We start from the raw sequence: 24,436 nt of genomic DNA, 5'->3' as shown, positions 1-24,436 counted from the left end.
GGGTATGTGTGAGCGTGATGGTACTGTATGTGTGTGCCATTTATGATTCAGCCCTGGTAACGCTACTCCCAATATGGCTAGGAGCCAATTCCTACAGTAGCATCATGATGAATCTGAGGGTAGCCTCTCTCCGTCTCCCTCCACTTAGCCTATGGGGCTATCATTCACCGGCTAATTGGACGGACCTGCCTCTGGCCTCAGCTTAAAGGTCCAATGCAATCGTTTTTATCTCAATATCAAATCATTTCTGGGTAACAATTAAGTAACTTACAGTGATTGTTTTAAATTAAAATGGTCAAAAATAAACAACAATAGCTTCTTAGCAAAGAGCATTTTCTCAAGCAAGAATTTTGCTAGGACTTTATTTAACTAGGCAAGTCAGTTAAGAACAAATTCTTATTTACAATGACGGCCTACCCTGGCCAATTGTGCACCTCCCTATGGGACTCCCAATCACAGCCGGATGTGATACAGCCTGGATCTGAACCAGGGACTGTAGTGATGTCTCTTGCACTGAGATGCAGTGCCTCAGACCGCTGCGCCACTAGAAATATATATGAAACTGTTGACTGCACTGAGCCTTTAAGACACACTGATGTGACTGTGTGTCATCAGACTGAACACAGCCCACGTTCACTACTGTGGGACTTCATTCATACAGGCTAGAAAATTGAACTTGGCTACATAAATTAACCATAAGAATTAGGATGAAGTAGGATGAAGTTGTCTCTGGAGTAGACACTGATCTAAGGTGAGCTTGGAACCCCCCCTTATTGGTTACAGTTACGATTTAGAGAAAGAAGTGCATATGGGCAACTTGTACCCAGAGCGCACCACTGTCTGTCTGAGTGAGTGAATGAGAGGACACAGCCGCTCCGGCAGAGCAGAGCTCCATGGCTTAGTGTCATCCCAACAGCCTTGACAATCTACCAAGACGACGCGTGAAGGTCACTCACAGCAGCCGCCAACGCAGCTGTCACGCCTCTCCCACCCACCGCCATCTCTCTCTCCTGCCCGGCCGGCTCTGGGTCGACCAACAATCCGACCAACACATCATACCCTGGAATAAATCCTCCCTCTGTACTCTCCCTGTTAGCCTAGCTCAGCCTCAACATGGTATTCCATACAAGAGATAGTTTGAAATACAAGATGATCACCAAAGTTAATCTACAAGCTAACATTCAACCTAATATAAAGCACGGGGGGAAAGATGGGAGATGTCCATCTGTCTTGATTCCTGCATTACTGTGTTTCGGTGGCTAAAGTTTCCATTAAATGAATCGCCTGTCTCAATCAGGGAGTCAATAAAAGGCCCAATCCTGTCAAGCCCTGAGGGAGATGTGTGTGTGTGTGTGTGGTTGTGTGCATGCGTGTATGCTTGGCGGGAGTGAAGAGCTCTGACAGGTGAGTGATTGAGTGCTTTCATTTCTCTCCCTGTGTTGAGATTACACACACACACACACACACACACACACACACACACACACACACACACACACACACACACACACACACACAGAGATGTTGTTTCCGCTTCTGGTCCATACTTAAATTAGCTCTAAATATTTGGGTTACATGCGGGAGCTCTCACAGAGGATTTAACCACCGTAGCCTGGAGGCCAGAGGGATGTGTGTATGTTTCCATCTTTGAACAAACATAAGACACACACACAGACAAACACAAGCACACCCGCACAAGTATACCCGCACAAACAAATACAACCTTGCCACACAAGCACACACTAGTTCAAACCACAACACAACAACCACAAAACACCAATACCACCAAGGCCCACGAAGCCGACTACCCTGCAACCCAATCCACGGATGTTATTATGTAGTCTAAGAGTTTCAGTTAGTAGAGGGTGGATACTAACTCCAGACACTGCTCCCATGCAGCCCTGAGAGCTAGTAGAGGTCAGTGCCCCCCAGCCTGAGATAAAGGCGTCTCCCCGTCCGCTCTCCGAGCGCCTGCTTGGGTAGAGGCGTCTCGCGTTACAGCTGTCTCTCAGTGTCATCGTTTAGAGAAAGGGACAATGCCACAAGGCAGGCAGCTAGCCTTTCATGGCGGCCGTGAACAACAACAGCCACTCTGGGGTAGACGAGGGGGAGAGGAGTGACGGAGGAACGGTTTCTCTGTTTCAACTCCCGCCACATTGAGACTAGAGGAGAGATCACCACAGCATGTGTCTAGGCTGTCTGTGGAAGAGAATGAGGTCTGAGAGAAAATGGTGGCACATTTTCAACTTTCCATTTCCTTCTCACAGGCCTTTAATGAATGACTTGTTACATGTGGTTTCCCTGCTTTTTACTGCTTGTAGGCTAAGTGTCTTTTAGTTATTGCACAGCACACACGTACGGGAAAAGACGGGACGAATCCTGATGGAGAACAGATTGTAGAACATCAAATGAACAGATAGAATCCGTCCATTCCCAGGAATAACTCCACAGTGCGTCTGTGCTAGTCATGCCAGTGTGGATTACTTGAATCCCCCTCTTCCCGAGGTGAAGTTCCTGTTCTGACGTCTAGTTCTAAAAACAGCCAGTTAGCTCCGGGTCCAATAATGACTAATCCAATCAGGGGAATGTTTAGGCAGCAGCTCTGTTACAAGGTAGGCTGAGTCAAGCTGAAATCACCATGACATGCAAAGGCCTAATCTATATTGTAGGCTACATTTTACTAGATGAGTAAAAGACCGTATCAAACAGAGTCTTTTAAAGTTTAACACTGGTGGACTTGCCATTAGGCAGAAGAGGCAATTGCTACAGGCTTCACATCATCATCATCATCATCAAGGGGCCTCATGAACTGTGCATAATAAAAATAAACGTTTTTTTTTTTTTTAATTCCTCCGCTTGAGCCGCTGATGCTGTCTGGCCAAAGAGTATGGCATGTGATACTCTTTTTAGCCAGACAGCATCAGATACATGGGCTACATATAGTAAGACAGAGGGGCGCTGTTTCACTCGCTCAGATGCCTTCTCCAGTGAAATAGTTTCATCCACTTGTGAATCGAAGGAAAGTTGGCGGGGGCACAGTGCACTGTTCGGATGCTGGAATTATTTGGATGAACGTGCGAAGACTGAGTCACTAAGTACACCCCTGAAGTTTAAGCATATTATCTGTGGATCAGCTCTAGTAAAATACAACAGATATAAGCAAATGTCCTGCAACTGTCTGCTGCATGAATATAGCCTAGGCCTGAGGCCTCTTCTCTTTACTCCTGCCCTACTCGGACAAATGCAAGCAGGACGGTTTACAAAGAAGACCTTACACTGTATGGTTACTGCTGACCAACACAAAATTAGGCTATTTCATTGCTGAACAGAGTTCTTCTTTCCCCCATCCCTCCACATCCTTGTCAGTTCTTATGGCGCTCAGTTAAAATTAAATATTTAAAATTCTGGCTAGGTTGCAGCAGTCTGCCAGCACAGCTAAAATGAAAAGCCTTTGTGGCAGCAGTGACCAGATTTTAAATGCTGGACGATCAATAAATAAAAGGTTGGTTGTTGAAGCGCAACCTCAGAGTGTGTGTGTGTGCCTGTGTGTGTGTGTGTGCCTGTGTGTGTGTGTGTGTGTGTGTGGTGTTTGTGTTTTCTTTTAACAGCCACCCAGGGTCTACTCCATCCTCCTCAATCCTGCAACCAGCTGTCCTAGTATGATGAACAACACTGACCATCCCCGGCACCACCACAATATAAAACCTTACACAATTCCCATTCCCACATCCAAAGATATTTCTATCCGCAATGCCAACAACACTTCAGAATTCCCAGCATGTGAGAGATACTGCAGCTACGTGAATAGAGCATGCAGGCTGCACACTATTTTGGTAGAGAATGTAAAAGGGTGATAAGCCAACCAAACAGGCCTAGGCTAAGCTATACTACGATTGGTATTTCCAATACCGTCCCGATTATCACAGTAGGCAGGGACTCAATCACTGGAGCATTCCAGCCACGGCACGCACAGGCAATATGACAATCTCCCGGAGGGCAAAAAGAAATGGATGGCTCGCTGGTGAAGACCACTAAAAACAAGCCCTTTCTAATAGTGGATTGCTCCTTACGCATAGCTTAGGATATACCCTCCTTCAGATGATGTCATTCAAAAGCATCAACCTTGGACCCACTCTGAAGGACTTGTGTTGAGCAGAGCTGTGGTTTATCCGACTCTTTTGTCATAGGGTATCAAGCCATACACGTTTAGCATGGCTACAGAAAAGACAGAGCGGCTGACGTTAAGCAGTAGGCCTAGCTAAGCTACTACTAGGCTATGAATGGAACCATATTGTTTTGGAAAAAAAGGATAGTCTTCTGTAGCCTAATTTTGGCTTAGTTCCTCCATCAGTTAGCCTAACCGATGCTCTGAGTTCTCATCAGGCTATCAGCATCTTAGATTGAAGTGTGCTCATTCGGGACAGAAGGAAGGGAACTGTAAGTCCCAATACTGTAAGCAATAGCCTACAGCTGAAATTAAAGACAGTTTTTTGTCTCTGCCTCAAACACCCTCACAAACCAAGTCAATAGGCCTGGTTTTCCCTTTGTGATTGTTTTGAGAAAACTGGCAGGAAAAATGAATCGACAGACAGACAGGCTAGCCTACTCCTTTACAGACTTTCTGCCGAGCTCAAGGACTTTGAAAATGAGGCGTTACTTGAGGGAGAAATCAACCTCTTCACCTTGCCAGTGGAACAACAAGCATCCTGACAGACAGACAGACCATGAAAAAATAACTTTGAGTTTCATCAAGGAAATTCTCACATTGAATGATAAATAGGGAGAAGCCCAGTGAACGGACAAAACAAAGACCTTAGCAGCTAATCGCCTCCTTTTCTCCCAAACATGGCCTCCGTGTCTTTGGGATTTCAGAAACAAAGTGAACTTGGCGTGACCTGGTTGTACAAAAGGCATTTATGCTACTATTTTTGGAGTCTATGAAGACATCAATAACACATGGTTTATTTGTACGTGTTAAACAAGCCAGATTGCTGTAAAACTGGCATCTGCTTGTACCAGTAATGCTCCCCTTGACACAGTTACTTTCAGTTCATGTCACAAACTGAACCAGGCCACCATAGATGCCCATAGTATGTTCTTGCATATTGCTGACATTCATCTTGCATACTACCACCATGTTTGTAAAATGGATGAGTGTGCTATAATGTAGGCTAGGCTATGTAAAAATGCATGTCGCTACTTTATGTCAACTTAATGTACAGTGTGACTAGAATAGCAAAGCGAAGGTGAAGTAGATCATAGGAGCACTAACAAACTTGTCATACTGTCATTAACTTATGTTATGTTCTGTCAACAGTTGTGCTAATGAGTATTCGCTACACTTGCTGCAAGTAACATTTTCAGACTTGACAATCATTGTGCACAGTAACAAAGGTTTAATAGCCAACAATAATAATCAGCAGCAGCCTAATTAAACATTTCGGATTTTAAGCCAATTCCTGCATCCCTAAAGGGCCATCAATTTCACCACGCATCTTTATAAAAGTTAGTACTTGACTTCTGAGAAGATTGGTGTGTGTGAGAGAGAGAGAGAGAGAGAGAGAGAGAGAGAGAGAGAGAGAGAGAGAGAGAGAGAGAGAGAGAGAGAGCTTGAAGTAAACACTGGGATGGATGACTCGGTGAAATTCCAGGTTTAGGTAATTAGGCTCTGGTTGATTAATTTCACATAACACAAAACAAACCTACTACAGTACAGAGATTTCACAGACTGTTTGTTCCCTTACCACACATAAGATCTGTTTACAGAAGCTAATCAATCTCTGTGTAGGCCATACAAAACAACATAAACATGGAAATCAATGCCAGAAACAAACAATGTAGGCCTTCGTTTCTAGGGTTACAGTAATAAATGCTTCATTACAGTGTCTCACAAACAATGAAGGGAAACATTGAAACTAGCACAAGGAGGTGCAGTATAGGAATATAGCATGCTAATCAAATTCAGTGCACAAATTCAGTGCACGCCATGTGGGCATTGCGTTTAAGATCAATTCAAAGGGTGGCAGCGTAGATCGCGACAAACTGCTTGATTGTTGACTGGATAACCATCCTCACCTCATTTCAAAAAGACCAAAAAATGATGGACACCAAAGCAGGCACGTTCCTCTAACATTATTAGCCCTAATTTCAATAGTACAGGATTAGACAGAATAGACTTGTGTGCATATGGGATTGTCTGTAGAAAAGCTGTCCAAGTTTTGTCAGTTTCAGCACCCCCAGACACAGGGGCTCCTAAACCTAATTTCTCCTAATCAGCTTAGTCAATAGCAACCGTTTGGTGCAGCGTTGGGTAGACATGCAAATAGGGCTTAAACATGTCTATCTTTAATTCCTGAATGTTCAAGTCAAGCGGAAGTCCTTTTTATCTCCTGGCAAAGAAAACAACATTCTGTGGGGTGGAAAAGAGGGAGAGAGGGGAGCCGAAGTGGAGAGAGAGAGAGAGAGAGAGAGAGAGAGGGGAGGCAAAGGGGGAGAGAGAGAGAGAGAGAGAGAGAGAGAGAGAGAGAGAGAGAGGGGAGGCATGGAGAGAGAGAGAGAGAGAGAGAGAGAGAGAGAGAGGGGGGGGGGGGGAGGCAAGGAGAGAGAGAGAGAGAGAGAGAGAGAGAGAGCACTACAGTATTTTTTTTTTTTACTTCTCTTGGCCAGGCATGGAAACATCCCTGATTTGAGTGTGCTTGAGGTAGCACAGTTTGCTTCCATTTCAAACCAACATCACAAACAAGCCCTGACAGATTTGTTCTCTCTCACTCGCATTATGGGGAAACACACAGCAACACAAGTATATTAGTGCTCCTCTGCCCTGTTCTGCTGTGTGTGTTCAGCTGCAGCACACACACACACACACACAAAAGAAGCTAACAATAGACGTTTGTAATAGCAGTGGAAAAATGGGAGAGACTGTTCCGTTTCAATTCACTGATACCACTAATGGCTTCTTAGCAGCTCCATGAAATCAAGCAGCTGTCATGTCCATGCATCAGCACAGGGAGAGGAGAGGAGCCATTCCCAGAAGGAAAAAGGCATCGCGCCTCCCTCAGCAAGGATGTTTGGCTAAGCATCTGCTCCTATGCACTTTAGCTTTGCAGCAGTAAATATCCAAACAAAGAGGGTGGGAGGTGAAACGATTAGATTCCCTATCACAAAGCATCATTGTTGTTGTTCTTTTACAACAAATGCTTGTGAGACAACAACCAAGGTCCATTTTAAAGACTATCACACAGGGATATGGTGGATGGATGCTCACCAGAACAACTGGTGATGAGAGTATAATCTCTAGTGTGACAGAAGATTCTTCAATGATAAACTAGACAGTTTTGCTACTTTGGGTTGCCTATGTTTGAAATCTTTCCTCCGCTATAACATCAACAAAACACACAAATGAACCATGTTATATGTTATAACATGGTAATAAAAAACTCAAACCAGCCTACTGTCATCACTACCTACTGTCTCTGTCACACCTCTGCCATCTTCTCAGACATTAGCTTTACAATGACGAGACTGTGGATAACGACTAGGCTACATGCTGTTCAATAGCGCATATCACTTATGGCGTGACAATTAGGCCCAGACCTATAGTCACCTAAGGTGAACATTGTGTTATTACCGGTAGATATGCCTAGGCACACTATCTTTGCCTTTTATTTGTAAACAAGTGTCAACGACTCCCACATTGCAAAGGGGAGTAAGCAAATGAAAAAAGAGGGGAAAGGGAAAAATACAAATAATACTTTGCTTGACTAATTAAAAGTTGACATTTGTGTAAGCATCCATAGCTGTTGATCAATGTCTAAACGTATTAGGCTACTTGGCTATTAGTCCATTCAACAATATATATTTTTTTAATGCAATAACAAAACATGATGATACACTGTGTCATAACATAATTCTGATATAGCATGTTTATTCTAATCGATTATGATTAGCCTGGGTAACATATTGCCTAAATCCAGCGGTTGAACGTTTAAAACACACAATATGTGCTATTCGTGTTATTGAATAACAGTGTTGTGACAAATAACATCTGTATCAAAGTGTAATTGATAAACTAGAAAACGTGCATGTAGAAAATACCTAACCAAGTTCAGTGAGAAAAAAAATCTAGTTTAAAAAGGCAAGTTTTACATGCCATCTCCACCTGCCACTACTTATTAAAACACACCGTTTGTGTATTTTGCGCGTTCAAAAACATGGATCCGATTATTGCAACACTGCATAAATGTCACTGTAACATTTGTAGCTGAATCCCACTCTTCAAACGTAACACCAAATTGTTCCTCCTTCCAATCATAGGCTAATGTTGGCTACATTTTTCTTAAACTTCACATGACGTCATCGTCTACATTTCTTTCCCGAGTGTAGTTTAAACTTTCTCTATGTAAAACATGGATACGTTTCCTTCGAGCGTGGGGTGCTTAGGGAATTTAAATCAACCAAGATGGCGAAAGGCTTGTTGTTTGGAAGGGTAGAAAAATGGAGGATATTGTAATATACACAAAGGGATACATTTCAACAACTCGGCCAGGCAGCAGCTGCTTCTTGTTTGAGGAAGCAACAAAGATAGCGTTAGCCAGTTGTAAAAAGAGCCTGAAACTCGACAAAAACATCAAACTAATTTTACTAATAAGATATGGAATTTTACCTGGCAAACCATAACACAATCTGTTATATAGTTAAATCAAGTATTTATGTTTATGCTTACTAATTATTTTATTTTCGCATTGAAGAGCTATTAGCTGGCTCGGATTTTGCCCTGTCTGTAAACGGACAGCTAAATAGACCAAAGGTAGCTTGTGCTCCCTACCTTCATTGACTCCCACATCGTTCCTTTAAATGTGCACAAAAAATACTAGCCAACTTATATACAACAGTGGGTAAAAACATATTCCAAAAAGTTTTCCTGAACTAAATAAAACAGTTTTTATTTAAAAAAAAAAAATAGAACAGTTCAATTAAACCGCACGAGAGAGGACACAAAGACGATTCCGACTATCAGGTCACAACTAGCTTGATCTGAGCAACGACAAAACACTCCGTTTAATCTAGAAAACTACTTTGGTGTAGTCTATTATTTTACCATGCAGTAAAGGCGCACATGCCGATTGCTTAGAATAACATTGTATCTATTTGATAAGTTTCTATCAATCTGCAGTTGACGATTGAGGGACACACGCAGTAAGCAAAGAAACTACAGCTCGCCTCGCGAAACAAATCAAGCCAGCTACATCGCATGTTCTATGATATAACATAACGTCTTCTTTACCCTCACCTTGAAATAAGAGGACACTTACCTTTAGTTTCGACACTAATACTTATTTCCAACGGGATTTTGTTTCAAGTAATACTTCGTGTAGCCTTCTAGCCTCTTTTCGATTTCGTTTTGAAAGAGGCCGGTAACAGATGATAAAGAAAGGAATTGGGCAGTAATTGAGTCTCGGTGTGAGTGAGTGTGTGTGTTAGTTACTAACAGCAGATTGAAGGAGACTCTTCTCAAGGTTTATTCAGCTCCACTTCAAGGAACCAAAGTGACGTCAGCTTACAAGCTGCCACAAAAGAAAACTTGTATTTGACATTAATAGAGATCAATGTTTGTTTTAATTAGGAAAACAATAGTACACTACGTTTAGACAGTTGAACTATGATTAGGGCTATACCATGTGCTAATGGGACGAACAAAAGCATCTATTGAACTGATTCAAGGATGAGGAATCGTATTGGCTTGTTTTGTTTGTTTATTTGTTTTTGAAAAGTTACATAATTGATTATTCATAATCATTGATATTATTAATAGATGACCTGCGTCATGCAAATAATGTATGGAATGACTGAAACTTCTCAAATTTAGAATGATTAATTTCAGTGCATGTTCCATGGGCTAGATTCCAAGTATCGGGGAAATATATTATTTATTATGAACATAAACATGTTGTCTATGGAAATGCTATAATAATACCATTTTTTTTTTAAACTGTGCATTACTGTTTTAAAACGCATGCATGTGTGGGATTGAAATGAATGCTCAAAATGTGTTTGGTCATAATTTGTGACAGTACATGTGATGCTCAAGTGTTGTTCATATTTAATATTAACTCTCACATTCTGTCTTTCCTCATCCTTGGACAGGATAAACGGTGATACTGCTGCCCAAATCTTTATGTGTTTTTCCATAATCTGTTTAGGTTTATAGTGACAGATGAACCCTCATATGATCATCTTAAATGTGATCAAAGTTTCCCCTTTATGCCACTTCCAATGATTTACAACTAGAATAAGTGGGAGGTACTTGTGCAAATGTTGCCTTTTGGTTTTCAAATAGAATGCACTTGCAAAACAGAAAATCCAGGGGAGAAATACACAGATCTTTTCCTAAGGAGAAGATCAATACCATTGCATGGCAAAGACACAACAGCCATCTGTGTGCCTAATTGTACGCTCTATACCTCTGTCTCTGAACACATAACAAGCAACAGGCTGAGCATGGGCCCTGTGACCCAGACAAGGGTTTTAGTCAGTCAGACGGGGTGCAGGCAGCCAGATTATTTCATTGAACTGGAAAACAACAAGGGGAGGGGTGGTTAAAGATAGAATGGGTACAACTGCTCTGCTCTGTTTACATGCCCTTGCCCCACCCCTAATTCTTTTTGCTGTTTTCACATGTTGAGCTTAAATTTCACATGTGAAACCATATTTTCACATGTATAAAATGTAGACTTCATATGTTAACACCACCTTTTCACATGTGAGGAGAATAACATGTTTTCACCTCACAGGTGAGTTGCAGTTTCATGTGACATTTGCGGTTTCACTTGTTAAAAACGTGCACATGTGAAAATTGCCAATGCAGTTCTATGTGAAAAACATTCACGTGAAAATCTCACCTCCACATGTGGAATTGCAAGTTTACATGTGAAATTCAATCACATTTAAAAATCTAATTTGCAGGTTCACATGTAAGAAAACTCATTTTGAAAATCTCACTTTCACATGTGAAATTGCATTTCCACATGTGGAATTGCATTTTCACACGTGAAAAACATTCATATGTTAAAATCACATTTGCATCCACATGTGATTGTTTCTCACGTGAACTTGAAATTCCACATGTGAAAGTGAGATTTTCACATGAACATTTTTCACATATAAAACTGCAAATTCGATTTTCGCATGTCATTGTTTCTCACATGTGAACTTGCAATTCTACATGTGAAAGTGAAAATCAAATGTATAGTTTCACATGCAAGAAAATTCCACATGTGAAAATCTTACTTTAACATGTGGAATTGCAAGTTCACATGTGGGGTTGAAATAATGTTATTCTCTTCACATGTGAAAAGATATTGCAGTAGCGATGTTGCAGTAGCAATGTTTACACCGGTGGAATTAGGGTGACCACATCTAAAAAGCCCAAATGTGGGATAAGAGAATGATTTTGCAGGGCATTCGCGGAACAGTGGACAGAATAAAACATTTTCGGACAGGTTAATGGGTCACGTTTAAATGGCGACATAGTTCTGCTGTATGAAGGTCACTTTGTGTTGGAGGGGCATTCCTTAGTTGCTACATCCATTTTTGGACTTACAAATTAATGATATGTATCCATTGATTCTTGAATAATGTGATGTATTTTGCCTCATCAGCTTAGTTCAACTGTCCCACCCCATCAGAATCCAAAATATAATCTTGTTTTACTCCGATGTTTGTAATCAAAGTATATTTAAACCACCACTCTATAGCCAAAAAACATGGTTAAAACTATCATTTTGAAATCATGGATGGTCAGTCCTTGCATCCATAGCATAGTCTACAGATTTGAGAGTGGTTGCATTTCTCCAGCCCCATCACTCAGGTTTTTACTGAAACTGTGGCGGGGAAAACACTTTGTTAATGTTTCAATTAAGGATTGCCACTTTAAACACCTTTAGTATTTTTTAAATATATATATTTAAAATATATATTTAACTAGGCAAGTCAGTTAATAACAAATTCTTATTTACAATGACAGCCCAGGAACAGTGGGTTAACTGCCTTGTTCAGGGGCAGAATGACAGATTTTTACCTTGTCAGCTCAGGGATTCGATCAAGCAACCTTTCAGTTACTGGTCCAACGCTCTAACCACTAGGCTACCTACCCCCCTTTAGATGATTAATAGTGTTATTATATGATGCAATCCTCTAGTGAGTGAGTTACTTTTGTGCCATTAATATCAAGCGAAACTTTTGAAGTCGAGAGGGGGGATTCAAGATGGAAAAATTTGGAAATGAAAATGATTAAATGCACGTGTTTTCTCCCCCATGTGATTTTTTTCATGTGTTTTTTTGTTGTTGTTGTAAGGGCACCCTCTCACCATGGAAATGTTAACCACTCAGAGGATGAAATGAGGAAATGAGAATAGAATAGAGTGCTTCCTTTGTGTCACTTAAGGCAATATCTATGTATCACAAGGGAGCAATAATATTGTGTATGATTTTTAATGTTAGAATGAAAATAGCATTCATTAAAAGGAGTTGTAGTTAGGTGGTAACTAGGATACATTATTATAGCATTATGTAAACACTGGAAATTACTTTTGCAATCACCTAAATACAAATCATTGGTGATAATAATCTGTCTCTAAAGGCAAACCTATCTACAATCAAGGACAGGCACCAAGCACATGGCAATGAACACAGTTAAAAGAAATGTGAAGGTCCATGGGCAGTCCCCCCTAGCTGAATTTAGAGGATGACCACAGAATGCCCTTATTCAGCTATTGAAACGAAAAGCCATTTTATAAGCTCCTTCTCCATGCTCTTTGGCCATTGATTTTCCTTCTCCCCCTCCTCTCCATTACCTGTTGAGATGGGGGTTGGTTGCTCCTCACACACACAGTGCTGTGGCCAGTAGCAACGGGTGAATTATCCCTCCCCCGCATCGTCATCAGCAGCCAGGGACTGACAAGACATGAGAAATGACAGTGGCTGTGTTTTTTCATACTGTAGCAGCAAGACGCAGGGAATCTTAATTGCATTGGAGAATCTTCATTAAAGAGAGCACAGGGGGGTGGGTACGTGGGGTGCTAGTGGTGGTGGTAGTGTGTGGTGGAGGGATGGGAGGGAGAGGGGTGGATGTGCACCTCTGAGTTGCATCATTAAAAGAAGAAGCACTCTTTAGCTGCCCGGGTAGCCTGGCTGGGCCTCTTTGCACGCACTGAGAACATTGTCCGCACCTCGGTCACTTGTAACATAATAAGTGCCAGCACAATGACTGCAATGCGAGCAAGCACACTTCAGGGTAGAGAGGGGAGGGAGGGGGAAGGGCAAACAGGCTGTCTGTCTATGTCTTGATTAGAAAGTATAATGAGCCACTAAAATAAACTGCTAAAGAAGATCTCTCCTGAGACTGATGCAAAACAAATTATAATGTGGGGATTTGGATTTCATTATTATTGTTCTATTAGTCCAAGGAAAGACAGGGACACCCATCAGGAGAGAGGGGAGCGGGGAGCTGTGCTTGCATTGCATTTATTGATTTTAGCCTGAGACACATTCAGGGAATACAGATTCATCTCCTCTGTAGCTTACACTAAACCCCACTCACTCCCGCCCGGTTCCCATTAAACACAGAAACCTTCCCGCAACACAGAGGAGTTTAATTTCAACGACACACATTTTCTGTGAGAGCTGAAAATAAGGTTCTCGCTCTTTCTCTAACTGAAAAACTGGCCCTAAGGTTGTCTTTCGACATAATTGAATTAAGGTCCTCTTGTTATGCCCCACATACAGGCACTGAATGAATAAATAGCCACTAACTGAAATTAAGAGAATAGTCTCTTTATATTGTGTTATTTCAATACAGACAAGCACAGTTGATACCTTGTACTCCTTTCATTTAAATCCGCCATCAGTACTACACTAGTGGTGCTTTTAATCTACTGTATTAAATCAATTTGCAGAAGCCATAAAGCTATTAGCTCTATCGTGCTGATTTCTGTCTTGTTTGTAACATTCCTCCAATAGCCTACATCTTCAGTAAGCCTAGCACTGGTTTGATGCCGAAATGTAATGATTAAGAAAGTCAATGAATTGAACTGCACTGTTGTAACACCAAGGGACCAATAAAGAACATAATAACACATTAGTTATGTCTGACAAGGTGTTTACATACGTTATTCAGTTTTAAGATCTACATTTGCATTTCAAATATCTAATGAATGCATTAACATACAAACACGATTTGAAAATTCATCGAAGCTCAACCCTCAACCATCATAGCTTAGTGTTGTGCTGCAGGCAATGCCTTGGCTTAGACCTATGCTTTCACTGTCATGAAATTCTGCAATTAAGCGAGATGAAAACAGAGCTATTGATCAGTGTCTTCCAACCACTGGCTAAGAGGGGTTTGCAATAATGTAATGGTAGCCAGAGCCAGTGAAGCACACCACTCCACTTTTGAACACTGGGAGCTGCAGGCAGCAATGCTAGTCCACACTACCACAAGTGGCTCATGGGAATTCATTGTGACAGTGAAGAATGCATTAACCCTTGACCCGGGCACAAGGCCGGCTACAGTAGGCGGGTCAGAGGATGTTAGAGATGAGATGCCTTTGTGTCTTGAGCATTTTTGGCACCGCAGTCGTCTTTCAGTCGTCCATCACGCCGTCTGTCACTCATAGGAGAGAGAAGAGAAGGAGTAAGGTCAGGTACAATATACTGTAGATAGAAAGCCTCTTAGGGTCTTATTCACAACATTGTAACAACGTAACAGGGATTCACAGATACAAGTCAAAAACACTTGGATTCATGTTGCTCAATAAAACAATGTTTTCTGTGTAAAACAAACATAAACTAATCTGTATCCATTCAAACATGTTTCCTCTTGGCACAGGCAGAATGTGAGTTTTTCCAGATTTCCAGGTTTGATTGAATAAGGCTGTAATCGGTTCATGGTGTAATCCCGTCGAGAGAAATCATTTACAATCGTCAGGATAACAGCCTAGTAAAGAATGTCTCATTATTTAGACACACTCTCATACGCTGTCGTACAGGGAGAGAGGGAGAGAGGGAAAGAGAGGGAGAGAGAGAGTGACACGGTGACAGAGATGCACACCACACACACACACACACACACACACACACACACACACACACACACACACACACACACACACACACACACACACACACACACACACACACACACACACACACACACACACACACACACGGTGAGCTGCTGCTTCCTTTGTGGGAAAGCAGAGTCATTAGTGCTAGGAAAGTAAAGAAACAAGTCATGGCCTCAGAATGATGCATCACCTCACAGAGAGAATGAGATCACGGCAAAATGTCACCATCACCTCAGCGAAGCAGCAAAATGGCGAGGAATCAAATAAAAACACATCTTCACCCGGCCAAATGTGTGTGCAAACATACCACTGGATGTCAGCAGTTTCCCGTTTGCTAAAAGCACTCAAAACTGACAAAGGTTGCATCCGAAATGGCACCCTACTCCCTTTATTGACCAGGGCCCATGCCGTCTATTCCCTATGCAGTGCACTTTCAATCAGAGACAGGGGCTCTTATCAAATGTAATGCACTATTTATGGAAAAGGGTGCCATTTCGGATGTACTCTGTGTTAACCTTAGGCAAGCGCAGGACAGAGGTAAAAATAGACGCTGTTTGTTTGGGGAATGTTTGAGGACAGGGAGCCTTATCTGTCATTAGGTTGACCATGCGTTCAGCTAGAGAGATAACATAATCCACTCATACTAACAGGACACTAATTCCACAACCTGTCTACGTCATATCCTCTTGTCTACATGGCAGGTACTCATTATGGAGAAAGGCAAACATACTGCATCTGACAGGAATTACAGAGACAGTATGTTTACTTCTCTACGGTTTTTACAGTCTTTGGCCAGGTATAATGACTTTTTAAATGCTGATGTTGTATGTGACTTTATCTGAAGAAAGGGGTGAATTATCTAACGGAGGAAGAAAAGCATTGGCAGGGTTGATATGGAGAAAACATTTGGTGAAATATGGATTGAATCCTCTGAGAGATTCACTGAAATAAAATCTATCAAGAAAAGAAGACCCTGCAATATTCTGTTTCTCTAGAAATAAGATAGTTGTTTGTCATGGGAGGGTTAGAAACACAACCTTGAACAGCAGATCAATTTTCGGGGAGATTCGCTTTCAGCTTTAGTGCTCGCCAACGTCGGTAAAGCTAATTTCATTTGATAGTGCCTTTAGGGGGAATTTAAGATATTGTTTGGCCAACATACCCCTAATGGATTTTTTTAAACATTAAATCACTGGATATTGTAAACCCATATAGTCTTCAGAAATATCTCTGTCAAAACTGGCACCCTTGCAAAATTGCACTACCCCCCCCCCTCTCTCTCTCTCTCCCTTCCTCCATCCCATTCTTGCCTCTCCTCTCTCTCTTTGTACTAGAACACTGCTTCACCAAAGCTGTATTTATTTTATTCCTGTTTTTCAACAACTCATAATAGTCCTCTGCAGGTTAAGGTTTTTATTCCTATCATGCCCCTCTTTTATACAATGTGTTCAAGAGGATGAAATGTGGCATTTCATGGCATGGATTTCAGAATCAAGATAAAACTGTGATCTAGTAGGGTTTTGTTGTGACTTTTCGTGCTAGTTTTCAAGGTTGATTATACCACTATTCTAATGCATCTTAGAGAGTCTATTAATTTCTCACACACAGCTCACTTCACCTCATTTCAAACATATACACTTTATTCACATTCTTTTCTGTAACCTAGATAGTATTCAGTCTCCTGTGCATGATTCAACTTCTACTCTATGTAGAAATTTCTCTGGACGTACACAGTACGAAAACTCATCAGCAGAGAGGCAGAATAGACTGTGGGAACATTGTCCTTTGCTTACAGGATGTGTCCATATGAATGACACCAGACATGGAAGGAAATAGCCTTGGAGAAGAGAGAGAAACATTAATCTCCAACCGAAAACAAGCCTCACGTTCTCATGTTTCACAGCTCCCCTTTTGTCTGGATATTACCACACATTTCTACAGTCTCTTCTCTATCATGTTTTCCCAGTTGGCTGATCCCTGAAGGCATGTGGGAGTTCACCTCTTAGTCAGATGGCCGTTCCGTCTCCTCCACTGTAATATTGTCCTTCATAGAAAGAGTAAACCCAGAGAAATGTGTGATATTCAAAGCTTTGTATCAGACCAAAAATATCCTATAGCCTATTTTTCATTGATGTTTTGCTGAAGGACGAGTTTCTAACTGCTGAAATTAGATAGCATTTACTCACACCTCTTTTCAACTGTAGGCTTTTGTTAAAAACAACGGGAAAAAGAATCTCTCTTCACCGTCCGTGTCAGACCCAGACCACGGTCTTGTGTGTCAGAGCTTCTTTAGTCTTGTGTTATGCTAATGGTGGTGTATCACCGTATGTGCATTAATTAATGGTGGCAGGTCACTGCTCCTCGAGGCAGCAGCATTGAGGCAGACGTTTGGACTGCCCTCCATGACGCCTGCCTGGTCAAAAATAGGCCACCGCCACCACCCACACTACAGTAATGATCACAACGGTGACATCATCACTCCTGTGGGCGTGTGCGTGTGCGTGTTTGTGTGTGTGCTCCTCTCAGACAGAGCTCATCTGAACAAAGAGCAGCAGGGATGAGACAGGGGAGAAGGACTGAGAGAGGGAGAGGCAGGGACTGGGACAGCCCATGTAGGCTAAAGTAGATGACATCTGGCACTATGTGTTTGGGGAGAATAAAGATGGAAAAAAATGTCTAGGGATTTAACTGTTTTCAAGGCCTCTGAGCTCGGACAAAGGTTTCTTATGATTCCATGTAATGCAGTGTGATTGACTGCTTGATTTATTAAAACCTTCTAATGAAAGCTGAAATGAAAAGACCTCCCCTAGCTGTCAGGGTGGCTTTACTTCAACCTTACAGCGGTCTTCTTTATTAGTGCTTTAAGTGTATTGTCTTTGTAATTGTAATGACTTGCCATCTCGAAGGATTCATTTGACAACAAGATATCTCATCCCATAGGGTTTCTCTTGGTTTTAATTTGTATTTTAAAAATGTGTAGATTATTTTCAATGGAGTATAAAGTCATTGATTCTCAATAAATCCCTCTCTATGTAATTCCTTCCAATTAAAAGGTCCCTAACGTTATAACAACATTGAAACAACATGTCCTATTTGGATCCATCATCAGGGCTAATGTTTCGAGTTCAGGTGATTCGGACTTGAGGCATATTCAAACCCTTTGTGATCCCCGTTCACACTGAGGTCGGGTACTGCTCTTCTCTAATAAAGTATCCCTTTGTGACATATTCATGTGTGTCCCTCCAGGAACAGAGTCAGTGAGAGTAGAGGGCCAAGAGATTCTCAAGGCCTGGAGCAGCCGTGGGAAAGAAAGGCTGTGGTGGAGGAAAAGCAGAAATGTCTCTGGGCATTCCTGTGTGATTACACCGCTGGAGAAGTCCAGACATTCTTGGAGCTAGTCTGTGTCTAAGGGCTCTCAAGCACTCGTTAAGACTGATAATATAGCTTGTGTTTCTATAGCGCACCATTCTGTAGCTCAGTAACAGTTTGTTGCGGTTTGCACCGAACTAACAGCTCATCACCACATTTGTCTGGTGAGACTTTGGCCATTGGTTGTACAAGGTTGATTGATTATGCAGGATTAGAACTGACAAAGCAACATAAATGTAGCCCTATACCCTTCTCGTTATCTCTCTTGGTTGAAAAGTCGACATTTGGCCTGCTATTAGACTACTACCCTCTTCGATGAGGTAGAAATTGAGAGTGACAGCTCAGTAGCTCTGAAGCATTGTGGATCAAGTTTCATGTAACATTGCTTCACATTATATTTTTTTGCCTACATGCCTATAAACTAAAAGATTCCTATGCTGAAAGACTTGCTGATACCCCCAATGGAAAAATTTAAAAAAATCTCCTCCCCTTTCAAAGTAAACATGAATGAAAAATGGCTCCAAGGAATGTTATTTTGTTGTCCAATGAGCAACATCGGGGGAGGAGAGCACATGATGAGATGAATGGAAGAGTAAGGGCTGAGACCAACTGCAGCGGTAGACTAGGGGTGAATCTCAATCATATTTCCTTAGTTCCTTGCGTCCTCTCTCCTTGCCTCCTTCTCAAAATGTATTGGAATAATAAAGATCAGAGGGGAGGAACCTTGTGTGCTTTGAGAAGGAGACGAAGAGGGAGGATGTGAGAAATTGAGGAAATACAATTGAGACTCATCCTAAAGCCACTCATTTCATCGAGCCTTGCGCTTCATCAGGACACTAGGTCACGTGTCCTTTTTTGTCAGCCATTAATCTGAGGCACCACTCTCTCCTTCACCTCACGCTATTAGCCTTGTGTTGTACTTACACCTGATCTGATCGCCATTCCATCGGCCCGTGGAGTTAATAACAATGTCTCACTCTGTGGATGGGGGTGTATCGGTCGAACATCTCGTTGACCTTGGCTTCTACATATGCATCTGTTGTAGAGCAATACGGTTAACCGTGTTCACTCCTCCATTCAGCACCTGACCTCTGACCTCCAACATGATCTTTCACATACCCTCCAGTTCACAAGCCAGCTTGTTTAGCTCATCGTGGTTTATCCTCTGTAGGCCTTTCTTAAATCCAAAATTAAATGTTGACATTGAGATTTATTTATTTTAAGTGGAAAATAATACAGATCTCAGAATGAGAGAATTATCTGAAATTGTCACAATTAATGGAATATTCTGAGGCTTACTCGAATGAACAATTCATTAAATTAATTGCACCATATTGTGCAAAATGCAAATGACAAAAAAAAAGTACTGTATTGACCTTGTGATTTATTTTTTCTTTGACCTCTTTCCATTAGAAGGTCTACAAGACCTTTTATAACAATTACTCAAATAAAGCTCATTAGAGCTGTTGGCAAATGCATTAATTACCTTGGTGACAAAACAAACATGCCTGTAACATCCAAATAATAGAAGAGCACAATCTGTTTTACAACGTGGTTGGATTCAAATGCCAGATGATGCGCCCCCTAGTGTCTATCACTATGAACAGCTCATGAGTGTCTGTGGGCAAAGATGGCGCTAGTAGTCATAGAAATAGAATCCATAGAACCTCTAAGACTAACCCGTTTTATGGATTCTATTTCAATAGCAGTCCATCTACTACAATTTTTTTTTAGGTTGTCAAAACAATTTCTGATTGTCAGCATAAAATAATGGTCTAAACTACAGTACATCACCTGCTGTACATCATGATGACATTAATCATTAGGCCTACATTTCGTAATATTTAGGGAAAGGGGGATGCCTAATCAGTTGCACAACTGAATGCATTCAACCGTAATGTGTGTTTCCCATTTAACCCAACCCCTCTGAGTCAGAGAGGTGCTGGGGGCCACATAATCGGCAACCAGGGAGCAGTTGTTGGGGGTTACTCGCCTTGCTCAAGGGTATAACGGCAGATTTGTCCACCTTGCCGTCTCAGGGACACTTAACCGCTAGGCTACCTGCCGACCCAATTATTCAATTAGGGAGACATGAGATGTAGTAGCAATCACTGCCTGAATCATCAATGGTAAATTAGCAACTATCATAACACTTATTTCAGTATGTATCCAGATAGACTCCTTCATCACAATCGTCATCATCGTCATCATCATCAGTGGCTGCTTTAGACTTGTGAAGTTGAGGAGGATGGATGTAAATAATTTGAAAAATAAATATCTGTTTTTTGGGACGTTTTTTTTCTTCTTCCAGACCCGGCTGGGTTTGAGACAAATATTATGAATTATATATATTACAGTTTGAACCAAAGAGAGTTCATATAAGGTAGGTTATTATATCATATACTGTATAATAAAATATTATAAGGTTTCTCATCCTCTCTGTTCGAACTGAAGAGGACAGAAAATAGCCATCTTCAGATATAGGGTGTGCTGTTGAGACTACTGACCATCGCAAAACTGTTTTAAACCAGATAATAGTGACATCTGTATTTATACTGAACAAAAATATAAACACAACATGCAACAATTTCAAAATGTTACTGAGTTACAGCTCACATAAGGAAATAAGTCAATTGAAATAAATTCATGAGGTCCTTATCTATGGATTTCACATGACTGGGAATACAGATATACATACGTTGGTCACAGGTACTGTGATCAGTAAAAACAGTCAGCGTGGAACAGAAAAACAGTCAGTATTTGGTGTGACCACCGTTTGTCTCATGCAGTGTGACACATCTCCTTTACAAAGAGTTACTGATTCTGGCCTGTGGAAAGTTGTCCCACTCCACTTACAATGGCTGCGCAAAGTTGCTGGATTTGTATTTATTTAACTAGGCTAGTCAGTTAAGAACAAATTCTTATTTACAATGACAGCCTAGAAACAGTGGGTTAACTGCCTTGTTCAGGGGCAGTACAACACATTTTTACCTTGTCAGCTCAGGGAGTTGATCTAGCAACCTTTCGGCTACTGGCCCAACACTCTAACCACTCGGCTCCCTGCCGATATTTGCAAGAACTGGAACACGCTGTTGTACACGTCGATCCAGACCATCCCAAAGAGGCTCATTGGGTGACATGTCTTGTGAGTTTTCAGGCCATGGAAGAACTTGGACCTTTTCAGCTTCCAGGAATCTTTGCGACATGGGGCCGTGCATTATCATATTTATTTATTTATTTATTTCACCTTTATTTAACCAGGTAGGCTAGTTGAGAACAAGTTCTCATTTACAACTGCGACCTGGCCAAGATAAAGCAAAGCAGTGTGACACAGACAACAACACAGAGTTACACATGGAATAAACAATAAACAAGCCAATAACACAATAAACAAGTGAATGACACAGTAGAAAAAAAGAAAGTCTATATACAGTGTGTGCAAAAGGCATGAGGAGGTAGGCAATAAATAGGCCATATGAGCGAATAATTACAATTTAGCAGATTAACATTGGAGTGATAAATGAGCAGATGATGATGTGCAAGTAGAGATACTGGTGTGCAAAAGAGCAGAAAAGTAAATAAAAACAGTATGGGGATGAGGTAGGTAGATTGGGTGGGCTATTTACAGACAGACAATGTAAAGCTGCTCAGATAGCTGATGTTTAAAGTTGGTGAGGGAAATAAAAGTCTCCAACTTCAGCGATTTTTGCAATTCGTTCCAGTCACTGGCAGCAGAGAACTGGAAGGAAAGGCGGCCAAATGAGGTGTTGGCTTTGGGGATGATCAGTAAGATATACCTGCTGGAACGTGTGCTACGGGTGGGTGTTGTTATCGTGACCAGTGAACTGAGATAAGGCGGAGCTTTACCTAGCATAGACTTATAGATGATCTGGAGCCAGTGGGTCTGGCGACGAATATGTAGCGAGGTCCAGCCGACTAGAGCATACAGGTGGCAGTGGTGGGTGGTATAAGGGGATTTGGTAACAAAACGGATGGCACTGTGGTAGACTGCATCCAGTTTGCTGAGTAGAGTATTGGAAGCTATTTTGTAGATGACATCACCGAAGTCGAGGATCAGTAGGATAGTCAGTTTTACTAGGGTAAGTTTGGCAGCGTGAGTGAAGGAGGTTTTGTTGCAAAATAGAAAGCCGATTCTAGATTTAATTTTGGATTGGAGATGTTTAATATGAGTCTGGAAGGAGAGTTTACAGTCTAACCAGACACCTGGGTATTTATAGTTGTCCACATATTCTAGGTCGGAACCGTCCAGGGTGGTGATGCTTTTGTGCGGGCAGCGAACGGTTGAAAAGCATGCATTTGGTTTTACTAGTGTTTAAGAGCAGTTGGAGGCCACGGAAGGAGTGTTGTATGGCATTGAAGTTCATTTGGAGGTTAGTTAGCACAGTGTCCAAGGAAGGCCCAGAAGTATACAGAATGGTGTCGTCTGCGTAGAGGTGGATCAGGGAATTGCCCACAGCAAGAGCGACATCATTGATATATACAGAGAAAAGAGTCGGCCCGAGAATTGAACCCAGTGGTACCCCCATAGAGACTGCCAGAAGTCCAGACAACATGCCCTCCGATTTTACACACTGAACTCTGTCTGCAAAGTAGTTGGTGAACCAGGCGAGGCAGTCATTAGAAAAACCAAGGCTATTGAGTCTGCCGATAAGAAAACGGTGATTGACAGAGTCGAAAGCCTTGGCCAGGTCGATGAAGACGGCTGCACAGTACTCTTTTATTGATGGCGGTTATGATATCGTTCAGTACCTTGAGCGTGGCTGAGGTGCACCCGTGACCGGCTCGAAAACCAGATTGCACAGCGGAGAAGGTACGGTGGGATTCGAAATGGTCAGTGATCTGTTTATTAACTTGGCTTTTGAAGACTTTAGATAGGCAGGGCAGGATGGATATAGGTCTGTAACAGTTTGGGTCTAGGGTGTCACTCCCTTTGAAGAGGGGGATGACCGCGGCAGATTTCCAATCTTTAGGGATCTCGGACGATACGAAAGAGAGGTTGAACAGGCTGGTAATAGGGGTTGCAACAATGGCGGCGGATAGTTTTAGAAAGAGAGGGTCCAGATTGTCTAGCCCAGCTGATTTGTGCTGAAACATGAGGTGATGGCAGCGGATGAATGGCACGACAGTGGGCCTCAGGATCTCGTCACGGTATCTCTGTGCATTCAATTTGCCATTGATAAAATGCAATTGTGTTCATTGTCTGTAGCTTATGCCTGCCCATACCATAACCCCACTATGGTGCACTCTGTTCACAACGTTGACATCAGCAAAACACTCGCCAACGCGACGCTATACACGTGGTCTGCGGTTGTGAGGACGGTTGGACATACTGACAAGTTCTCTAAAACAACTTTGGAGGCTGCTTATGGTAGACAAATTAACATTCAATTCATTGGCATCAGCTCTGGTGGAAATTCTTGCAGTCAGCATGCCAATTGTACACTCCTTCAAAAATTGAGACATCTGTGGCCTTTTATTGTCCCCAGCACAAGGTGCACCTGTGTAATGATCATGGTGTTTAATCAGCTTCTTGAAAGGCCACACCTGTCAGGTGGATGGATTATCTTGGCAAAGTCGAAATGCTCACTAACAGGGATGTAAACACATTTCTGCACACCATTTTAGAAGAATAAGCTTTCTGTGGTATGGAACATTTCTGTGATCTTTTATTTCAGCTCATGAAACATGGGACCAACACTTTACATGTTGCGTTTATATTTTTGTTCAGTGTATTATCATAATCATATTTTAAATTGTAACTCACCAACATCATCATCATCATCAATTCATTATCACAACCATCCTTTCAATCTTTATCTCCCCAACATCATCATCAATTCATTACTATCACAATCATACTGTACTTTCAATCATAATTCACAACGTCAATTCAAAAGGGGGCAGGACAAGTACAGTGTTTGATA

The 24,436-nt window shown here is 41.7% G+C and overlaps 1 protein-coding gene across 15 annotated transcripts in view; it reads right to left on the bottom strand.

The window, feature by feature from the left end:
- The window catches only part of LOC106574231 (bromodomain adjacent to zinc finger domain protein 2B), an 81,254-nt gene extending 71,736 nt beyond the window's left edge, over nucleotides 1-9,518 (bottom strand). For 9 of the 15 annotated variants that reach the window (XM_014149942.3, XM_014149940.3, XM_045697626.2 and 6 more), the window contains exon 1: nucleotides 9,312-9,517. The gene's annotated coding sequence lies outside the window, so the exon portion shown is untranslated. Of the gene's footprint in view, nucleotides 1-8,824; nucleotides 9,209-9,311 lie in introns of those variants that run through there. The other 6 variants (XM_014149936.3, XM_014149945.3, XM_014149939.3 and 3 more) reach the window with 2 other exon arrangements.
- Between the last annotated feature and the right edge of the window lie 14,918 nt (nucleotides 9,519-24,436).

The sequence above is a fragment of the Salmo salar genome, chromosome 16 (assembly GCF_965601325.2).
Source record: "Salmo salar chromosome 16, fSalSal1, whole genome shotgun sequence".
Classification (NCBI taxonomy): domain Eukaryota; kingdom Metazoa; phylum Chordata; class Actinopteri; order Salmoniformes; family Salmonidae; genus Salmo; species Salmo salar.
Note: the sequence above shows the minus strand (reverse complement) of the source record. Positions and strands in the feature narration are given on the sequence as shown.